We start from the raw sequence: 21329 nt of genomic DNA, 5'->3' as shown, positions 1-21329 counted from the left end.
AAATTCCATCTTTACTAAAAATACAAAAATTAGCCAGGCGTGGTGGTGGGCACCTGTAATCCCAGCTACTCAGCAGGCTGAGGCAGGAGAATTGCTTGAACCCAGGAGGCAGAGGTTGCAAGGAGCTGAGATTGCGCCACTGCACTCCAGCCTGAGCAACAGAGCAAGGCCCCGTTTCGGGGGTGAAAAAATAGTACATATGCTCATATACGTAACAAAAATTAGAAGAATGTAAAGTTTAGCAATTTAACGTTTATTATACTTTTTTCTCCCCCCCGAGATGGAGTTTTGCTCTTGTTGCCCAGGCTGGAGTGCAATGGTGCAATCTCAGCTCACTGTAACTTCCACCTCCCAGGTTCAAGTGCTTCTCCTGCCTCAGCTTCCGGAATAGCTGGGATTACAGGCATGCGCCACCACGTCCAGCTAATTTTTTGAATTTTTAGTAGAGACAGGGTTTCTCCATGCTGTTCAGGCTGTACTCAAACTCCTGACCTCAGGTGATCCACCCACCTCGGCCTCCCAAAGTGTTGGGATTACAGGCATGAGCCACCACACCCGGCCTTATACTCCTTTTTCTTGTCAAGTTAAATTCCTAACATTTTTAATACAAAAAAATGTACAAACCTTCATAAAATGTCTGAGAGAACATGTAACAAAACACATGCTCTCACTCAGGCATTATGTTTTGGAAACTGCGATCACAGTACCTACCAATCCACAGCCCCTTCTGAGCGATCCAACCCCACCGGCAGGCCCTGCTCAAAGGGGGCCTTCCTGGTGCAGGTGGCAGAAGCTCACTCCTCCCAGGCACCACTCCCTGGACCAGGCAGCCCCGCAACACCCAAGGCCAGCCCCCAGCCCAAAGGTCAGTGTCTGGAAGGTGGTGTGAAGGGAAAGAGCTCAGGCACTCTCTGAGGTGGGTGCTGGGAAAGGGAGAGTACAGGGCAAGTTAACACTGGGTGGGCCTCCGCTGTAGGGGAGTGTACAGACGGAACACAGTGGAGGGCAACCACCTCATTGAAGCAGAAGGCCGAGAGCCCTGGTGCACAACTGGATCCTGCCAGAGTGCAAACCATGGTTCCATTTGCCCAGAGGCCCAGCAGCAATACAGTGATCCCAAGGATCCCACAGATTCCTGTTTTCTTTATGCCTGCATGATCCTGAACCACCTATTCCACCGCCCACCCAACTTGAAGTCAGCCTGCTCCCTGCCACCCTGAGAATCCGACTAAAACAGCCAATCACTCCAGTGTCAATCACAGATGGCAAACAGTACAATTAGCTGGGTGTGGTGGCACGTGCCTGTAGTCCCAGCTACTTTGGGGGCTGCGGTGAGAAGATCACTTGAGCCCAGAAGCTCCCAGCTGCAGTGAGCAGAGATTGCACCACTGCACTCCAGCCTGGGTGAAAAAGTGAGGCTCTATCTCAAAATAAAATAAAATTAATATTAAATAAAATAAATAATAAAATAAAGTAAGCTGCTCTGTCCCCTTCTCAAGTCCCTGAGGCAGAGCCTCAGAACCAGAGCTTTAAACAGGAGTTTTATACCCCATGCCAGACAACACACTGACTGAATTACCACACTGCCTTCTACGTGAATTTTCCAGAAACAGTAACTAAACTGGCAGGGGCTAACAATCCAAAACAAGGAGCTCCCATCTGCCAAGGCCACGAACAGGCCTGACTCCAGACTTTGCTCACTCTCATGAGCAGGGCACCACCAGCAGCAGGCCTGCTGGCTCTTTCCACCAAGGACCATGCCTCTCAGCCCTTGAGTGCTTCTGCTAACAGTTTCCAGACTGACCATTTTCTATGTGATACGTCCACTCTACATGTCCTCCTGAACAGTGTACACAAGACAGAACCATCAGGTATCCACTCAGTGCTGCACATGGATGCAAGATGCAACTTTCCAGGGCTTGCGGCCACTTCCTTCACCCTCACCCCTAAGGATGCACACTGTTAGGCTTTGGGTTCCCCTATCTCTGCTGTTTTTATTTCCTTGTCTCTTCTGTCATCAATATAACCATTTGAGGAAGTAAAGAAAGGATACATATATATTCCTACAAATGGATAGGCTGAGAGTAAATCAACTTGGTATTTGTGAACATGAATGATAAAATGCAAAAACTTCTAGTTGAAATTTAGCACTCCTTCAATTATAAAGGCAGACAATAAGCCCTGGAGTTTTAACAGGAACAGCAACAGGTATTTTCCAAAGCATTAGAGTGTCACAGAAATCTCATCACTACTCCCAAAGGAATTACCAGAGTCACTGCTCAATCCGGTTACTTAGCTAATAAATGGGACTATCACCAATTTGGTTCAATACAGTATTTTGATAACTGTGTTTCAAAATAATTTGTTATCTTCTGGCCAGGCGCGGTGGCTCAAGCCTGTAATCCCAGCACTTGGGGAGGCCGAGGCGGGCGGATCACAAGGTCAGGAGATCGAGACCATCCTGGCTAACATGGTGAAACCCCGTCTCTACTAAAAAATACAAAAAAACTAGCCGGCGAGGTGGCGGGCGCCTGTAGTCCCAGCTACTCGGGAGGCTGAGGCAGGAGAATGGCGTAAACCCGGGAGGCGGAGCTTGCAGTGAGCTGAGATCTGGCCAGTGCACTCCAGCTTGGGTGACAGAGCGAGACTCCGTCTCAAAAAAAAAAAAAAAATAATAATAATAATAATTTGTTATCTTCTTAATCATTTCCTTTAAAATGCTGTTAAGGCCGGGCGCGGTGGCTCAAGCCTGTAATCCCAGCACTTTGGGAGGCGGAGACGGGCGGATCACGAGGTCAGGAGATCGAGACCATCCTGGCTAATACAGTGAAACCCTGTCTCTACTTAAAAATACAAAAAAACTAGCCGGGCGACGAGGCGGGCGCCTGTAGTCCCAGCTACTCGGGAGGCTGAGGCAGAAGAATGGCGTAAACCCGGGAGGCGGAGCTTGCAGTGAGCTGAGATCCGGCCACTGCACTCCAGCCTCGGTGGCAGAGCAAGACTCTGTCTCAAAAAAAATAAAATAAAATAAAATAAAATGCTGTTAAGAGGCCCCCAGAGGCCAAGCAGACATGAACATTCAAGACACCCCCTCCCCCCACCAGAGTCTACACTTTGCATCACTTTAGCAGTTTCAGGCTGTCCTTCTAAACAGTATCACACAGTTTTAACAATTTGCAACAAAAGTGTAAACTGCAAATAGAATGTTACTTCTCATAAGTAGCACCTTTCTATTTCAGCTATTTACAAGTAGTATTTTTTTTTCTTTTTTCGGACATGGAGTCTTGCTCGTCGCCCAGCCTGAAGTGCACTGGCGTGATCTCAGCTCACTGTAACCTCCACCTCCTGGGTTCAAGCGATTCTCCTGCCTCAGCCTCCCGAGTAGCTGGGAATACAGGCTCCTGCCATCACACCCAGCTAATTCTGTATTTTTAGTAGAGACAGCGGTTGCACCATGCTGGCCAGGCTGGTCTCAAACTCCTGACTTCAGGCAATCCATCCGCCTCAGCCTCCCAAAGTACTAGGATTACAGGTGTGAGCCACCGCTCCTGGCCTCACAAGTAGTGCTTTCCTAGAGTTACCACCAGAGAAACGTTAACTACGTCTAAACTAGAGTACAGGAATCCTAACAAAATGTGTTGTACTCAGTATCATTACCACAGAACCTGCTGACACTGAGATCATAAGCACAGAATGTTAATCTTTGAAACAAGTCCTACTTCACTCACTATGTTTCATCAGTTCTAAGGCACACTTTTAAATGTCTGAAGTGAAAAGCATCCTTCACTGTTGGGTAAGAAAGCACCGCACCAGGAGGCATCGGGAGCATCTTTAGCGGTATAACACACTGCTGTATTTTACATTCAACAGACTATAAGCACCTCATTTTACATTTTATTGTGTTTTGCTTTATTGCACTCAGCAGATGTTATGTTTTTCACAAGTTGAAGTGTGGCAACCCTGTACGGAGAAAGCAAGCCTATCGGTGCCAATTTTCCAAAAACAGGAGCTCACTCTGTGTCTGTGTTACATTTTGGTAATTCTTCAGTATTTCAAACTTTGTCATTTTTATTTGTGTTATGGGGATCTGTGATCAGTGATCTTTGATGTTCCCACTGTAATTTTATTGGCATGTCACAAACCCCTATTAGACAGCAAACTTAATGGATAAACGCTGTGTGTTCTGACTGCCCTGCTGACCGGCTGTTCTGCCCACTCTCTCCCTCTCCGTGGGCCCCCCATTCTGTGAGACACCACAATATTGAAATTAGGCCAATTAATAACCTTACAATGGCCTCTAAGTGTTCAGGTGAAAGGAAGAGAAACACCATCTCCCACTTAAAATCAAAACCCAGCTTGGTTAGAAAGTCACGTCGCCAGGCGGGGTGCGGTGGCTCATGCCTGTAATCCCAGGACTTTGGGAGGCCGAGGCGGGTGGATCACGTGATGTAAGGAGTTTGAGACCAGCCAGGTCAACATGGTGAAACCCTGTCTCTATTAAACAAAAACATCCAAAAGTTAGCTGGGCATGGTGGCACGTGCCTGTAGTCCCAGCTACTCGGGAGGCTGAGGCAGGAGAATCGCTTGAACCTGGGAGGCGAAGGTTGCAGTGAGCCGAGATTGTGCCACCGCACTCCAGCCTGGGCGACAGAGTGAGACTCTCACTCAAAAAAGAAAAAAAAAAAAAAGTCAGTCATGTCGCGGGACACAGTGGCTCACATCTGTAATCCCAGCACTTTGGGAGGCTGAGGCAGGAGGATCACCTGAGGTCCAGTGTTTGAGACCAGCCTGACCAACATGGAGAAATCCCGCTCTACTAGAAATACAAAAAAATTAGCCTGGCATGGTGGCACATGCCTATAATCCCAGGTACTCGGGAGGCTGAGGCCGGAGAATCGTTTGAACCCGGGAGACAGAGGTTATGGTGAGCTGAGATCATGCCATTGAACTCCAGCCTGGGCAGCAAGAGCAACACTTCATCTTAAAAACAAAAAACAAACAAAAAAACATGCCAAAAACCAAGATGGGCCAAAAGCTAGGCCTCTTGAATCAAAAAGTTAGCCAGGTCAGGAACAGTGGTTCATATGGGTAATCCCAACACTCTGGAAGGACAAGGCAGGAAGGCTGCTTGAAAGGATTCACCATTCTGGAAAGGAACTTAAGAGATAGCCGAGACAACATGAAGAGACCTCACTTCTACAGAAATTTTTCAAAATTAGCTGGGCATGGTGGCACATCCCTGTAGACCCAGTTACTCAGGAGGCTGAGGTGGGAGAACCACTTTAGCCCAAGAGGTCAAGAGTGCAGTGAGTTATGATCTCATCACTGCACCCCAGCCTGAGCAATAGAATGAGACCCTATCTCTCAAAACCACAGTTAGCCAAGGCCAGGCAGAGTGGATCATGCCTGAGGCTGAGGCAGGAGGACCACTTGAGGCCAGGAGTTCGAGACCTGCCTGGACGACCTAGGGAGATTTCATCTCTTTAAAAAAAAACAAAAAAGGGCTGGGTGCGGTGGCTCATGCCTGTAATCCCAGCACTCTGGGAAGCCAAGGCAGGTGGATCATTTGAGGTCAGAAGTTCAAGACCAGCCTGGCCAATACAGTGAAACCCTGTCTCTACTAAAAATACAAAAATTAGCCAGGCGTGGTGGCTCACGCCTGTAGTCCCAACTACTTGGTAGGCTAAGGCAGAGGAATCTCTTGAACCTAGGAGGCAGAGGTTGCAGTGAGCCAGTATCGCGCCACTGCACTCCAGCCTGGGCGACAGAGCAAGACCCCATCTCAAAAAAAAAAAAAAGGAAAGAAAAGAGAAGAAAAAACAAAGGCTAGCCACACTGTAAATGCAAAGTACAAGTTTCTTTTCAATTTTTGAAATTAAAAATTATATATACACAAATTTTTGAAATTTTAAATCACCTCTCAGAACAAAGAAAAAATTCTTTTTTTTTTTTTTTTTTTTTTTTTTTTTTTGAGACAGAGTCTCGCTCTGTCGCCCAGACTGGAGTGCTGTGGCCGGATCTCGGCTCACTGCAAGCTCCGCCTCCCGGGTTTACGCCATTCTCCTGCCTCAGCCTCCCGAGTAGCTGGGACTACAGGCGCCCGCCACCTCGCCCGGCTAGATTTTTGTATTTTTTAGTAGAGACGGGGTTTCACCGTGTTAGCCGGGATGATCTCGATCTCCTGACCTCGTGATCCGCCCGTCTCGGCCTCCCAAAGTGCTGGGATTACAGGCTTGAGCCACCGCGCCCGGCCGAAAAAATTCTTAAAGGCAATTAAAAGTGCTACTCCAGTGAACACATGAATAAGAAAATGGTTGGGTCAGGTGGCTCACACCTGTAATCCCAACACTTTGGGAGGCCAAGGCAGGCGGATCACTTGAGGTTAGGAGTTTGAGACCAGCCTGGCCACATGGTGAAACCGTACCTCTACTAATAATACAAACATCAGCTGGACATATGCTGCACACCTGTTATCCCAGCTACTTGGGAGGCTGAGGCAGCAGAATTGCTTGCACCCAGGAGGCAGAGGTTGCAGTGAGCCATGATCATACCACTGCACTCCAACCAGGGCAACAGTCTCAAAAAAAGAAAGAGAGGGAGGGAGGGAAAGAAAGTGAAACAGCCTGATTGGTGATATGGGGAAAGTATGAGTGGTATGGATAGATCAAACCAGCCACAACATTCCCTTAAACTGAAGCCTAATCCGGAACTAAGCCCAAATTTTCTTCAATTTTATGAAGGCTGACAGAAGTGAGGAAGATGCAGAAGAAAAGTTGGAGCCAGGCACCGTAGCTCTCCCCTGTAATCCCAGCAATTTGGAAGGCTGAGGCAGGTGGATCACCTGAGGTCAGGAGTTCGAGACTAGCCTGACTAACATAGTGAAACCCCATCTCTACCAAAAACACAAAAAATCAGCTGGATGTGGTGGCGGCCGCCTGTACTCCCAACTACTACAGAGGCTGAGGCAGGAGAATTGCTTGAACCGGAAGGCGGAGGTTGCAGTGAGCTGAGATCACGCCATTGCACTCCAGCTTGGGCTACAAAAGTAAAACTCCATCTCAAAAAAAAAAAAAAAAAAAGAAAAGAAAACTTGGAAGCAGCAGAGGCTGGTTCATGAGGTTTAAGGAAAGAAGTTGTCCCTATAACACAAATGTACCAGGTAAAGCAGCAAGTGCTAACTAATAGAAAAGCAACACCAGGTTATCCAGGTCTAGCTAAGATCACTGATGAACGCAGCTAGACGAAAAAGCAGATTTTCAATATAGACAAAACAGTCTTCCGTTGGAAGAAGATGACACCTAGGACTTTCATACCTAGAGAGAACTCAATGCTTAGCTTCAAAGGGCAAACTGGTTCTCTTGTTAGGGGCAAATGTCACTGGTGACTTTAAGCTGAAGCCAATGGTCTTTGACCATTCTGAAAATCCTAGGGTCCTGAAGAATTATGTTAAATCTACTCTTGCCTATGCTCTAGAAATGGAATAACACATTACTGAATATTTTAAGCCCACTGTTGAGATCCACTGCTCAGAAAAAGATTTCTTTCAAAATATTCCTGCTCACTGACAACGTACCTAGTCACCCAAGGGCTCTGATGGAGATGTACGCAAGGAGATGAATGCTGTCTTCATGTCTGCTAACACCACATCCATTCTGCAGCTATGGTTCCAAGGAGTAATCTCGACTTTCAAGTCTTAATTATTTAAGAAATACATTTTGTAAGGCTATATAGCTGTGGTAGTGATTCCTCTAATGAATCTGGGCAAAGTAAACTGAAAACCTTCTGGAAAGAATCTGCCATTCTAGATGCCATTCAAGATTATGGAAGGAGGTTAAATATCAACACTAACAGGAGTTTGGAAGAAGTTGATTCTAACCCTCCTAATGACTTGGAGGCGTTCAAGACTTCCGTGGAGGAAGGCACTGCAGATGTGGTGGAAATAATGCAGAGTTGCTTCTTATGGATGAGCAAAGAAAGTGGTTTCTTGAGATGGAAGCTATTTCTAGTGAAGATGCTGTGCACACTGTGGAAATGACAACAAAACATTTGGAATATCACATCTACTTAGTGCATAGCAGTGGCAGAGTTTGACAAGAGCCTCCAACTTTGAAAGAATTTCCACTGTGGTTAAAATGCTATCAAGCCGGGCGCGGTGGCTCAAGCCTGTAATCCCAGCACTTTGGGAGGCCGAGACGGGCGGATCACGAGGTCAGGAGATCGAGACCATCCTGGCTAATACAGTGAAACCCCGTGTCTACTAAAAAAATACAAAAAACTAGCCGGGCGAGGTGGCGGGGGCTTGTAGTCCCAGCTACTCTGGAGGCTGAGGCAGGAGAATGGCGTGAACCCGGGAGGTGGAGCTTGCAGTGAGCTGAGATCCGGCCACTGCACTCCAGCCTGGGCGGCAGACCGAGACTCCGTTTCAAAAAAAAAAAAAATGCTATCAAAACAGCATCACATGCTACAAAGAAGTCTTTCATAAAAGGAAGAGTCCATCAATGCAGCAAGCTTCACTGCTGCCTTATTTTAAGTAAGTGACACAGCCACCACCACCCTGATCAGTCAGCAGCCATCCACAATGAGGCAAGATTGTCCAAGTACAAAAGGAGCAGGACTCACTGAAGGCTCAGATGATCATTAGTATTTTTAGTACTAAAGTATTTTTTAATTAAGGTAAACACATTTTTAGAGATATAATGCTTGCTATTGCACACTTTAAATAGTGTAGCATAATTACAACTTTTATATGCACTGAAAAAACTGTGTTGTGTCACTTGCTTTACTGCGGTGGTCTGGATTAGAACTCGAATTATCTGAGGTATGTCTGTATACAAGGAGAGGATTCACAACTCACTCTAAGTAAATTAAGCAGAGTGATGAAAGGCTCATTTCAGTCAGCCTGCCATCTTCCAAATTAATCTATGACTAAATGCAAGAGCATCACCAATAACTACACTGGCAAAGAGGTTCACATTTCACCTCGATTCTTCCTTCTGTTTAGAGAAAGCCTATTGTTCACTATGCCAGGAAAGATCATGAAAGTAGACCTAACTAAAGCTGGGGGTCTCTTTCATCCTGAAGAGGAAAGCACCCACTTCCTAAGGAAAAAGCAAACTCTTTCTAAAGAGTTGGAGGAGAACCCCTCACACAGGTGGAGCACCCCCCAGGGCTGCAGCCCAGCCGTCGCACTCAGCCCGGCCCGCCCCGGGCCCGACCGCAGGGGGCCGCCATTCCCGGACCCTCGGGCCTCCCGTCAGGAATCCGCCATCGGAACGGAGGCCCTAACTGGTCCGGTCGCAGAGCCGCTGTCCAAATAAGGCATTTCGAGAGCCACGAGGATGACATAAAGCAGACTCCGCATTTCTTCATTTTTCGTTCAGTGACACGATTTCCCTCACAAGGAAGGTGCAAACCCACAGGGTGCCCAGCCCCTGCCCGGCACTTCCTGTCATCTATTTCCACGACCCGTGTGACAGAAGTGGCTCTTCCCACCAATTCCTGGGATGCCAGAAACGCTTCCCCAGCACCCGGCCCCAAACACTGCCGTCAGCGCGCGGACCTGGGCTGCTCCCGCGCCGGTGCCCGGCTAAGGGCACGAGCCCCATCGCGCCTACAGCCCCCAGGACCCCGACCCACGCGCTCGCCACAGCCGAGGCCGGGGCCGGGGTCGCGGCCGCCATTTTCCCGCCTGGGCCGCCGCGCACCCCACACCCTCCGAGCAGCCCTGCCGGCCCGGAGGACCCCGCGAGGCCGCTGACCCGACCGGCCCCACGCGCGCCGCCCGCCCCGGCCCCGCCCCGCCGCGCGCCCCCGGCCCTCACGCCCGCCGCCCCGCCCGCGCCGGGCTCCGCGCGCCCCCGCCCCCGCCCCGCGCCAGGGCGCGCGCCGCACTCCGAAAGGGACGGTTAGGAGCGCGCGCTTCGATCGGGCCCAGCCCGGCGGCGGCGGCGCCTTCCAGAAATTTCCGCGTCCCTCAACCCACACTGAGAAACCAACTGGGCGCGTCCCCGAGCTGGTTGGGCGGAAGGCGCCCCCTCCCCCGCGGGTGCCCGCTCCCCTCCCCCACCCGCGCCCCCTCCCCGCCCCCTGCCCCGGACGGCGGGTCAAGTGCGGGCCCTCCGGGGCAGCGCCGGCCCTCCAGACCCGGGCGGCAGCGGCGGCGGCGGCGGCGGCCGCGGGCCGGTGTGATTGATAGGGACGGCGGCGGCGAGAGCGGCGGCGGCGGCGGCGGAGCGGTTGAGTGACAGCTTACCTGGGTGCCAATCTTCATCACACTGACAAGCGGCTGCAGCAATCGGGACCCGCAGTGCCGCGCCCGCGTCCAACCGTCACGCCGACGCTGGGCCACGCGACACAGCCTCGCTCAATGGGAGGAGGGCGACGCCGACGCGCGCCGCATCAATATTCAGAGAGGGGGCGGGGCCCGCCGGAGATGGGCCCCGCCCCTCCCTGCGCGGCGGCGGGCGCGGGGTGGGGCCTAAGCGCTGTGGGAGGAGAGCGAGGGCGGGGACCGGGTCGTGGCCGGCCCCGCCTCCAGCCCCGCCCGCACCCAGAGCTAGGCCCTGCCCCCAACCGGCCGCGCCCGAGCGCGAGGAGCTGTCTGCCCCGCCCCGAAGGCAGAGCCTCCCGCCTTATGACTATGCAGTAGGGGCGTGGCCTCAGCGCGCGTCACGCCCCCTCCGCGCGTTCGGTTGCCGCCCAGAAGAGGTGTGTGGAGCCGGGCGAAACCATCTGCTTCGAGCAGACGGGGAGGGAGGGCTGTACCATCAGTAGCCCCGCGTCCCGGCGCCGAAGGCCCCCATTCTGTGTGTGCCCCGTTTGAATGTAAGCCCTTGGGAGCCTCGCAGCCTTCTTCCTCAGGCTCCAGAGCCCGGGTGGGCACGGGCCTGGGCGGCACAGTGGATGCTCACGTGCCTCCCAGCCTGCGGCAGCGCGAGTGCTTAACACCTGAAGCTTTACCCTGGGCGCTGGCTTCCCTCCGTGTGAGGACCCTAGCAAGGACTCATGATGTCCACAGGTGCTTCGGGGTGGCCTCTGGGCTACTTGGCCTGACTTGAACACACCTTCCGGCCCAGGCGAGCCTTGCCGGTCTAGGTGACCAATGCAGCCACCAGATAAAGGGCACCTGCCTTAGGGGATGCGCACAAGTGTCTGCATTTCAAACTGTGCTTTGAAAGACCACCTTAACTGATCACTGCCACAATGAACCCATAATTGCTGATGGTGGCTTTGGTCTCCAAGATGTAAGGAAAGGGCGACACATTCCCCAGTGCGTAGGAAAGCACACGGTTTGCCTGACTGGCCTTCAATACTCATAAACATCCATTTATGCAGTGGCCCACCTAGTGCCGTCAGTACACAGCGGGGGAAGGGCAGCTCTGTGGGCCCCCACTCCTCCCGGAAGGAAGGCAGGCCCAGGACAGAAGCTGATTGCTGGAGGGAGCCAGGGGTAGGTCTAGGCATGAACAGCTCGGAGGACATCCCTCCTGTGTCTTCAGAGCTCCACACCGCCAAGAGCCCTTGGCCAAGTGCTGTGCAGCTGCAGAGCCGTCTCTTTCAGAAAGATGGAGGGGCAGCAGGGTGGGCAAGAGGGAGGCCCTGAGATACTTGCCTCAGGAGGGAAGTTCAAGGGGACAGAAAAAGCTCAGTTTTCGAGACTGAGCATAATCTGCAGAGCCTAGTGCAAGATGCAGATGCAAGTGTCAAGAGGTGTTGGAACAGAGAGACTCCATAGGGGCTGGGTAAACTGAAGCTGAAAACTGCTGGGCTGCACCCCCAGGAGGTTTGCATTCTTACTAATAGGATGAGATAGGAGGTCAGAACAAGACACAGGTGACAAGGATCCTGCCGGTAAAACAGGATGCAGTAAAGAAGCCGCCAAACCCCACCAAAACCAAGATGGCGGGGAAATTGACCTGTGGCCTTCCTCACTGCTGATTATACACTAATTATAATATATTAGCTTGGTAAACCACACTCCCGCCAGCGCCATGACAGTTTACAAATGCCCTGGCAACGTTTGGAAGATACCCTAAGTGGTCTAAAAGGGGGCCAGGCGCAGTGGCTCATGCCAGTAATCCCAGCACTTTGGGGAGGCCAAGGCGGGCAGATCACTTGAGGTCAGCAGTCGAGACCAGCCTGGCCAATATGGTGAAACCCCATCTCTACTAAAAATACCAAAAAGCTAGGCAGGCGTGGTAGTGTACGCCCGTAGTCCCAGCTACTTGGGTGGCTGAGGCAGGAGAATCGCTTGAACCCGGGAAGAAGAGGTTGCAGTGAGCCGAGATCATGTCATTGCACTCCAGCCTGGGCGACAGAGCGAGACTCCATCTCAAATAAATAAATAAATAAATAAATGGAAGAGGAATCCTAAATTCTGGGAATTCCCCAGAAAACTTTCCCGGAAAACTCATGAATAATCCACCCCTTGTTTAGCACATGATCGAGAAATAACCAATATAATTCAGGAATGGATTCTAGGGGAAAAAAAGGACCATAAAAATAGCCAGTAGCTGGCCGGGCGCGGTGGCTCAAGCCTGTAATCCCAGCACTTTGGGAGGCCAAGACGGGCGGATCACAAGGTCAGGAGATCCAGACCATCCTGGCTAATACAGTGAAACCCCGTCTCTACTAAAGAATACAAAAAAAAAAAAAAAAACTAGCCAGGCGACGAGGCGGGCGCCTGTAGTCCCAGCTACTCGGGAGGCTGAGGCAGGAGAATGGCGTAAACCCGGAGGCGGAGCTTGCAGTGAGCTGAGATCCGGCCACCGCACTCCAGCCTGGGCGACAGAGCCAGACTCCGTCTCAAAAAAAAAAAAAAAAAAAAAAATAGCCAGTAGCAGCCCTTGGGGCTGCTCTGTCTATGGAGTAGCCATTCTTCTGTTTATTTACTTCTCTAATAAACTCACTTTCACTTTACTCTGTGGGTTCTCCCTGAATTCTTTCTTGTGTAAGCTCCAAGAACCCTCTCTTAGGATCTGGATTGAGACCCCATTCCGGTAAGACAAGGTCCCTGGATCAGAAATTACAGTGAAGAATTTCAAGGCAGTGACAGCAGAACCTTACCCCAAGCCTGGACCCTTCTCAGCAGGGGCCGGGGCCCTGTGGCATGCTGTTCAGGCCCCAGGAAGCAGCCCTGGGCTCACTGGCTACACCTAGGCCTGCCCCGGGTCTGAAGCTTTCATTTCTTCGCACCCAGCCTGTGAGAAAGCAGGAGCTCCACAGGAGGACCTGAGTGCATGGTCACCCAGAACCCGGGAAGCAGCTGCAGCGAGTTTAGGGCAGACAGAAGCCCAGGCCCTGCCACCCCCCTCTGGGCCCAGAGGGCTCTGGGGTCATCAGCTAGGTGCCTTCTCTGCCAGCTGCTTTGCCCTTTCACCCACCATGAGCTGCCGCCCTTCTTTTTTTTTCATTTCTGAAGTCTGTCTTCAGAAAAAGGGGAAAGGGCGGGATGTGTTGCCAGAAAGGGGGTCCTGATCCAGACCCCAAGAAGGGGTTCTTGGATCTTGAGCAAGAAAGAACTCAGGGCAAGTCCATAAAGTGAAAGCAAGTTTATTAAGAAAGCAAAGGAATAAAAGAACGGCTACCCCATAGGCAGACCAGCGGTGTGGCTGCTCAGATGCTTATACTATGTTTGTTTGTGTTTGCTTGTTTGTTTTTCTTTCCTGCCCTGCCTTCCTCCCCAAGCAGCTTATACGTATTGTTAGCTCTTGATTATATGCTAAACACAGGGGTGGGTTATTCATGAAGTTTCCTGAACACGGGTGGGAACTGAGGGTTCCTCCCCTTTTTAGACCACATAGGGTAACTTCCTGCCAATGCCACGGCATTTGTAAACTGTCCTGGCACTGGTGGGAATGTCTTTTAGCATGCTAATGCATGATAATTAATGCATTATAATTAATGCATTATAATTACTGTATAATGAGCAGTGAGGACCACCAGCAGTCACTTTTTTTTTTTTGAGACGGAGTCTGGCTCTGTCGCCCAGGCTGGAGTGCACTGGCCGGATCTCAGCTCACTGCAAGCTCCGCCTCCCGGGTTGACGCCATTCTCCTGCCTCAGCCTCCCGAGTAGCTGGGACTACAGGCGCCCGCCACCTCGCCCGGCTAGTTCTTTGTATTTTTTAGTAGAGACGGGGTTTCACGGTGTTAGCCAGGATGGTCTCGATCTCCTGACCTCGTGATCCACCCGTCTCGGCCTCCCAAAGTGCTGGGATTACAGGCTTGAGCCACCGCACCCGGCCGATCACCATCTTGGTTTTGGTGGGATTTGGTCAGTTCATTTACCTGTTTTATCAGCAAAGTCTTTGTGACCTGTGTTTTGTGCTGACCTCCTACCTTACCCTGTGACTAAGAATGCCTTCACCTCCTGGAAATGCAGCCTAGTAGGTCTCAGTCTTATTTTACCCAGTCCGTATTCAAGATGGAGTCGCTTTGGTTCAAATGCCTCTGACAGATGCACCATCAGCAGTCTCTTCCTCCAGGGATGGGCCAAGTTTTCTGGCCCTGAAACTTGCATACTGTAGGGAGTCCTTAGGAAAATAATTCAAAGTTAAGTAGGTGTGGGGCTTTAGAGGAGGCGAAGACTCATTTGCTTCCCTGTGAATCCACCTTTGCCTCCATCCACACCTGTGAGGCCACAGGGGGCCTCCTCCAGGTGTTGAGCACCAAAGTGGCTTCTAAAGAAAAAAAAAACAGGCTGGGCTCGGTGGCTCACGCCTGTAATCCCAGCACTTTGGGAGGTCGAGACGGGCGGATCACGAGATCAGGAGATCGAGACCATCCTGGCTAACAGTGTGAAACCCCCTTCTCTACTAAAAAATGCAAAAAATTAGTGGGGCACGGTGGCGGCACCTGTAGTCCCAGCTACTAGGGAGGCTGAGCCAGGAGAATGGCGTGAACCCGGGAGGCAGAGCTTGCAGTGAGCAGAGATCATGCCATTGCACTCCAGCCTGGGCAAAAGAGCGAGACTCCATCTCAAAAAAAAAAAAAAAAGGTACATTTTAATTCAAATAACCAGCCATTCTGTCTATTCTCCTTACAACAAGTTTTTTATATATTTGTTAATTTTTTTTTTTTTTTGACACGGAGTCTTGCTCTATTGCCCAGGCTGAAGTGCACTGGCATGACCTTGGCTCACTGCAGCCTGTGCCTCCTGGGGTCAAGCGATTCTTCTACCTCAGCCTCCCAAGTAGCTCAGATTACAGGTGCCCACCACCATGCCCGGCTACTGTTTGTATTTTTAGTAGAGACGGGATTTCGCCTTGCTGACCAGGCTAGTCTCAAAGTCCTGACCTCAGGTGACCTGCCTGCCTTGGCCTCCCAAAGTGCTGGGATTACAGGCATAAGCCACCATCCCCAGCCAGATTTATTAACATTTTTCTTGGGAAAATAGATATATGAAGTAAAAAGGCACATATAATTGTTTATAGAAATACATGACTAGGCTGGGCACAGTGGCTCACACCTGTAATCCCAGCATGTTGGGAGGCCAAGGTGGGCAAATCATTTGAGATCAGGAGTTCAAGACCAGCCTGGGCAACATGGTGAAACCCCCACTCTACTAAAATACAAAAATTGCCGGGCGTGGTGGCTCACGCCTGTATTCCCAACACTTTGGGACGCTGAGGCAGGTAGATCACGAGGTCAGCAGTTCAAGACCACCCTGACCAACATGGTGAAACCCCGTCTCTACTAAAAATACAAAAAAATTAGCTGGGTGTGGTGGTGGGTGCCTGTAATCCCAGCTACTTGGCAGGAGAATCGCTTGAAACCGGAAGGTGGAGGTTGCAGTGAGCCGAGATTGTGCCACTGCACTCTATCCTGGGCAACAAGAGCAAAACTCCGTCTCAAAAAAAAATTCAAAAAATTAGCTGAGTGTGGTGGCAGGCACCTGTAATCCCAGGTACTTGGGAGACTGAGGCAGGAGAACTGCTTGAACCCAGGAGGCAGAGATTGCAGTCAGCCGAGATCGTGCAGCTGCACTCCAGCCCAGGGTATAGAGCGAGACTCTGTCTCAAAAAAAGAAAAAGAGGCCGGGCGCGGTGGCTCAAGCCTGTAATCCCAGCACTTTGGGAGGCCGAGACGGGCGGATCACGAGGTCAGGAGATCGAGACCATCCTGGCTAACACGGTGAAACCCCGTCTCTACTAAAAATACAAAAAAAAACTAGCCGGGCGAGGTGGCGGGCGCCTGTAGTCCCAGCTACTCGGGAGGCTGAGGCAGGAGAATGGCGTAAACCCGGGAGGCGGAGCTTGCAGTGAGCTGAGATCCAGCCACTGCACTCCAGCCTGGGCGACAGAGCGAGACTCTGCCTCAAAAAAAAAAAAAAAAAAGAAAAAGAAAGACATGACTAGACTGGGTGCGGGGGCTCATTCCTGCAATCCCAGCACATTGGGAGGCTTAAGGCCAGGAGTTTGAGACCAGTGTGGGCAATATAGTGAGACCCCCCGACTGCCACCTGCACATCCCCACCCCGGTCTCTATAAAAGAAGAAAAAAAAATTTTTTTTTTTTGAGATGGAGTCTTGCTCTATCACCCAGGCTGGAGTGTAGGGGCGCAGTCTTGTCTCACTGCAACCTCCGCCTCCTGTGTTCAAGCGATTCTCCTGCCTTAGCCTCCCGGGTAGCTGGGACTACAGGCGCCCACCACCACGCCCGGCTAATTTTTTGTATTTTTAGTAGAGATGGGGGTTTCACCGTGTTAGCCAGGATGGTCTTGATCTCCTGACTTCGTGATCTGCCCACCTTGGCCTCCCAAAGTGCTGGGATTACAGGCGTGAGCCACCACGCCTGGGTGAAAAAAAAGTTTTTTAACTAGCCAGGTGTGTTGGTGTACGCCAGTTGTCCCAGCTACTTGGAAGGCTAAAGTGGGAGGATCGCTGGAACCCAGGAGTTCGAGGCTGCAGTAGGCTGAGACCATGCCACTGCACTGTAGCCTAGGCAACAGAGTAAGACCCTGTCTCAAGAAAAAAAAAAGGAGAAATATTTGAGGCGTATGAAGAAGAGCAACTCCATCTTGAATTGGAGCTGGGTGAAATGAGGCTGAAATCTACTGTGCCGCATTCCCAGACGGTTAAGGCATTCAAAGTCACAGGATGAGATAGGAGGTCAGGGCAAGATATAGGTCATAAGGACCTTGCTGATAAAAGAAGTTGCAGTAGGCTGGGCGCGGTGGCCCACGCCTGTAATCCCAGCACTTTGGGAGGCAGAGGCAGGTGGATTACAAGGTCAGGAGTTCAAGACTAGCCTGGCCAAGATGGCGAAACCCCGTCTCTACTAAAAATACAAAAAATTAGCTGGGCGTGGTGGCACACACCTGTAATCCCAGCTACTCAGAAGGCTGAGGCAGAGAACTGCTTAAACCTGGAGGGGCGGAGGTTGCAGTGAGCTGAGATCACGCCACTGCACTCCAGCCTGGGTGACAAAGCGAGACTCCGTCTCAAAATAAATAAATAAATAAATAAACAGGTTGCAGGTTAAAACCCACGAAAACCAGATGGCAACATGAGTGACCACTGGCCGTCCTCACTGCTACACTCCCACCTAATCCCATGGCAACATCAGGAAATTACCCTATATGGTCTCAAAGGGGGAGCATGAATAATGCACCCCTTGTTTAGCATATCATCAATAAATAACCATGCTGGGTGCGGTGACTCATGCCTGCAATCCCAGCACTTTGGGAGGCTGAGGCTGGCAGATCACCTGAGGTCAGGAGTTGGAGACCAGCTTGGCAAAACCTTGTCTCTACAAAAAATACAAAAATTAACTGGGCAGGCTAGGCGCAGTGACTCACATCTGTAATCCCAGCACTTAGGGAGGCTGAGGCCTCTGGATCACCTGAGGTCAGGAGTTCGAGACCAGCCTGACCAACATAGAGAAACTCCGTGTCTACTAAAAATACAAAATTAGCCGGGCGTGGTGGTCCATCCCTGTAATCCCAGCTACTTGGGAGACTGAGGCAGGAAAATCACTTGAGCCCGGGAGGTGGAGGTTGCAGTGAACCGAGATTGTGCCATTGCACTCCAGCCTGTGCAACAAGAGCAAAACTCTGTCTCAAAAAAAAAAAAAATTAACCGGTTGGTGGCGTGTGCCTATAATCCCAGCTACTAGGGAGGCTGAAGCAGGAAAATCAGTTGAACCTGGGAAGCATAGAGTGCAGTAAGCTGAGATCGCACCACTGCACTCTCTCTCTCTTTTTTTTTTTTTTTTGTTTTTTTTATTTTGGTTTTTTGGGGTTTTTTTTTTGAGACAGGGTCTCCTTCTGTCACCCAGGCTGGAGTGCAGTGGTGTGATCTCAGCTCACTGCAGCCTCTGCCTCCCAGGTTTAAGTGATTGTGCTGCCTCAGCCTCCTGATTACTACAGGCACACGCCACCATGTGTGGCTAATTTTTCTATTTTTTTAGTAGATTTGAGGTTTCACCCTGTTGGTCAGGCTGGTCTCAAACTCCTGACCTCAGGTGATCTGCCTGCCTCAGCCTTCCAAAGTGTTGGGATTACAGGTGTGAGCCACCACCCCTGGCCTCCTCTCACACCACAACAGTGAACACAGAAAACTTCTGTAGGTTCAAGACGTTCTGTGACCAAATGTTGAGGGCATTTCTCCCCTCCACCAATCACGTGGTCAGTTCTGCAGTGAGCAGACACCAAGTGAGGTCCTCCAGCTTAATTCTGTCACGTCTCCCTGGGGATGGTGTCAGATCCTATATGTGGAGGACTCAGTCCCCAAAACTGCCTCCCCGAACTAATCACAAGTCCAGGCCTCTGGAGTTTCTGACCAGCCAGCTATCAATCCGAGTTCCCAGGCCCCACACTGTGGATCCCATACATTTGCTGGAGCAGCTCACAGAACTCAGGAAAACACGTTCACCAGTTTATTACAAATGATATTACAAAGGCCAGGTGTGGTGACTCACCCCTGTGATCCCAGCACTTTGGGAGGCTGAGGTAGGTGGATCACCTGAGGTTGGAAGTTCGAGACCAGCCTGGCCAATATGGTGAAACCCATCTCTACTAAAAATACAAAAATTGGCCAGGTGCGGTGGCTGACACCTGTAATCCCAGCACTTTGGGAAGCTGAGGCGGGCGGATCATGAGGTCAGGAGTGAAACCTCATGTTTGTAAAAATACAAAAATTAGCTGGACATGGTGGCACGTGCCTGTAATCCCCGCTACTCAGGAGTCTGAGGCAGGAGAATCGCTTGACCCCAGGAGACGGAGGCTGCAGTGAGCCGAGATCATATCACTGCACTCTAGCCTGGGCAACAGAGTGAGACTCTGTCTCAAAAAAACAAAAACAAAAACAAAAATTAGCTGGGCGTGTTGGCGCACACCTGTAGTCCCAGCTACTTGGGAGGCTGAGGCAGGACAATCACTTGAACCTGGGAGGTGGAGGTTGTAGTGAACCGAGATCGTGCCATTGCACTCCAGCCTGGGCAACAAAGCAAGACTCCGTCTCAAAAAAAAAAAAAAAAAAAAAAATTAGTCAGGTATGGTAGCATGTGCCTGTATTCCCAGCTACTGGGGAGGCCAAGGCAGAAAAATTACTTGAACCCAGGAGGCAGAGGTTGCAGTGAGCCAAGATCTCACCACTGCACTCCAGCCTGGGTTACAGAGAGACAAGCTGTCTCAAAACAAAACAAAACAAAATTTAAAATAAATAGCTGGGTGAGGCCGGGCACGGTGGCTCAAGCCTCTAATCCCAGCACTTTGTGAGGCCGAGACGGGTGGATCATGAGGTCAGGAGATCGAGACCATCCTGGTTAACACAGTGAAACCCCGTCTCTACTAAAAAAATACAAAAAACTAGCCAGGCGTGATGGTGGGCGCCTGTAGTCCCAGCTACTCGAGGGTGGGGCAGGAGAATGGTGTAAACCCGGGAGGCGGAGCTTGCAGTGAGCTGAGATCCGGCCACTGCACTCCAGCCTGGGCAACAGAGCCAGACTCCGTCTCAAAACAAACAAACAAACAAAATAGCTGGGTGTAGTGGTGCATACCTGTGGTCCCAGCTACTTGGGAGGCTAAGACGGGAGGATTGCTTGAGCCTCGGGGACACAGGTTGTAGTGAACCCAGATCACATCACTGCACTCCTGCCTGGGTGACAGATTGAAAAGCTGAGACCCTGTCTCAAAAAAAACAAAGCCAATTCTCCAAAGATGTAATTTACTTTTCTTTCTTTTTTTTTTTGAAACAGGGCCTCACTGTGTCACCCAGAATGGAGTGCAGTGGCATAATCTCAGCTCACCTCAACCTCTGCCTCCCAGGCTCAAATTATTCTCCTGCCTCAGCCTCCCGAGCACCTGGGATTACAGGCATATGCCACTACACTGGGCTAATTGTTGTATTTTTAGTAGAGATGGGGTTTCACCATGTTGGCCAGACTGGTCTTGCACTCCTGACCTCAAATGATCCACCTGCCTCAGCTTCCCAAAGTGCTGGGATTACAGGCATGAGCCATCGAGCCCGGCCTTCTTTTTAATTTTATTTTAATTGAAATTATATATTTTTTTCTTTTTTGAGATAGTGTCTCACTTTGTTGCCCAGACTGCAGTGCAGTGGCAGGATCTCTGCTCACTGCAGGCTCATCCTCCCTGTGCTCAGGTGATCCTCCCACCTTAGCCTCCAGAGTAGCTGGGACTACAGGTGTGTGCCACCATGACCAGCTATTTTTTGAATTTTTTTGTAGAGACAGGATTTCACCATGTTGCCCAGGTTGGTCTTGAACTCCTGGGTTCAGGGGATCCTCCTACCTTGGCCTCCCAAAGTGTAGAGATTACAGGCATGAGCCACTGCGCCCAGCCCAAATATCTAATTTCTCAATGAGGTCAATGAACAGTTGAAACACAATTAACTGATTGGACTCCATGGCTCACACCTGTAGTCCCAGCACTTCGGGAGGCCAAGGCAGGAGGACTGCTTGAAGCCAGGAGTTTGGGACCAGCCTGGACAACATAGTAAGACCCGGCTCTACAAAAATAAAAACAAAAAAATTCCACGCACAAAAACTACAGCAACAATAGAGAAATATGCTGCCAGGCATGGTGGCTCATGCCTGTAATCCCAGCACTTTGGGAGGCCGAGATGGGTGGATCACCTGAGGTCAGGAGTTTGAGACCAAATGGTGAAACCCTGTCTCTACTAAAAATACAAAAATTAGCCGGGCGTGGTGGCAGGCGCCTGTAATCCCAGCTACTCGGTAGGCGGAGGCAGGAGAATCGCTTGAACCCAGGAGATGGAGGTTGTGGTGAGCCAAGATCACACCATTGCACTCCAGCCTAGGCAACAAGAGTGAAACCCCGTCTCAAAAAATTTTTAAAATATTTTTA

The 21329-nt window shown here is 50.7% G+C and overlaps 1 protein-coding gene across 2 annotated transcripts in view; it reads right to left on the bottom strand.

Moving 5' to 3' along the window:
• PKNOX1 (PBX/knotted 1 homeobox 1) overlaps positions 1-10402 on the bottom strand; it is a 70396-nt gene extending 59994 nt beyond the window's left edge. For both annotated transcript variants that reach the window (XM_033232603.1, XM_033232607.1), the window contains exon 1: positions 10253-10402. The gene's annotated coding sequence lies outside the window, so the exon portion shown is untranslated. The remainder of the gene's footprint in view (positions 1-10252) is intronic.
• Positions 10403-21329: the final 10927 nt, after the last annotated feature.

Source organism: Trachypithecus francoisi, unplaced genomic scaffold (assembly GCF_009764315.1).
Source record: "Trachypithecus francoisi isolate TF-2019V2 unplaced genomic scaffold, Tfra_2.0 Lachesis_group14, whole genome shotgun sequence".
NCBI classification, from domain to species: Eukaryota; Metazoa; Chordata; class Mammalia; order Primates; family Cercopithecidae; genus Trachypithecus; species Trachypithecus francoisi.
This window is presented reverse-complemented; position numbering and strand designations above follow the sequence as displayed.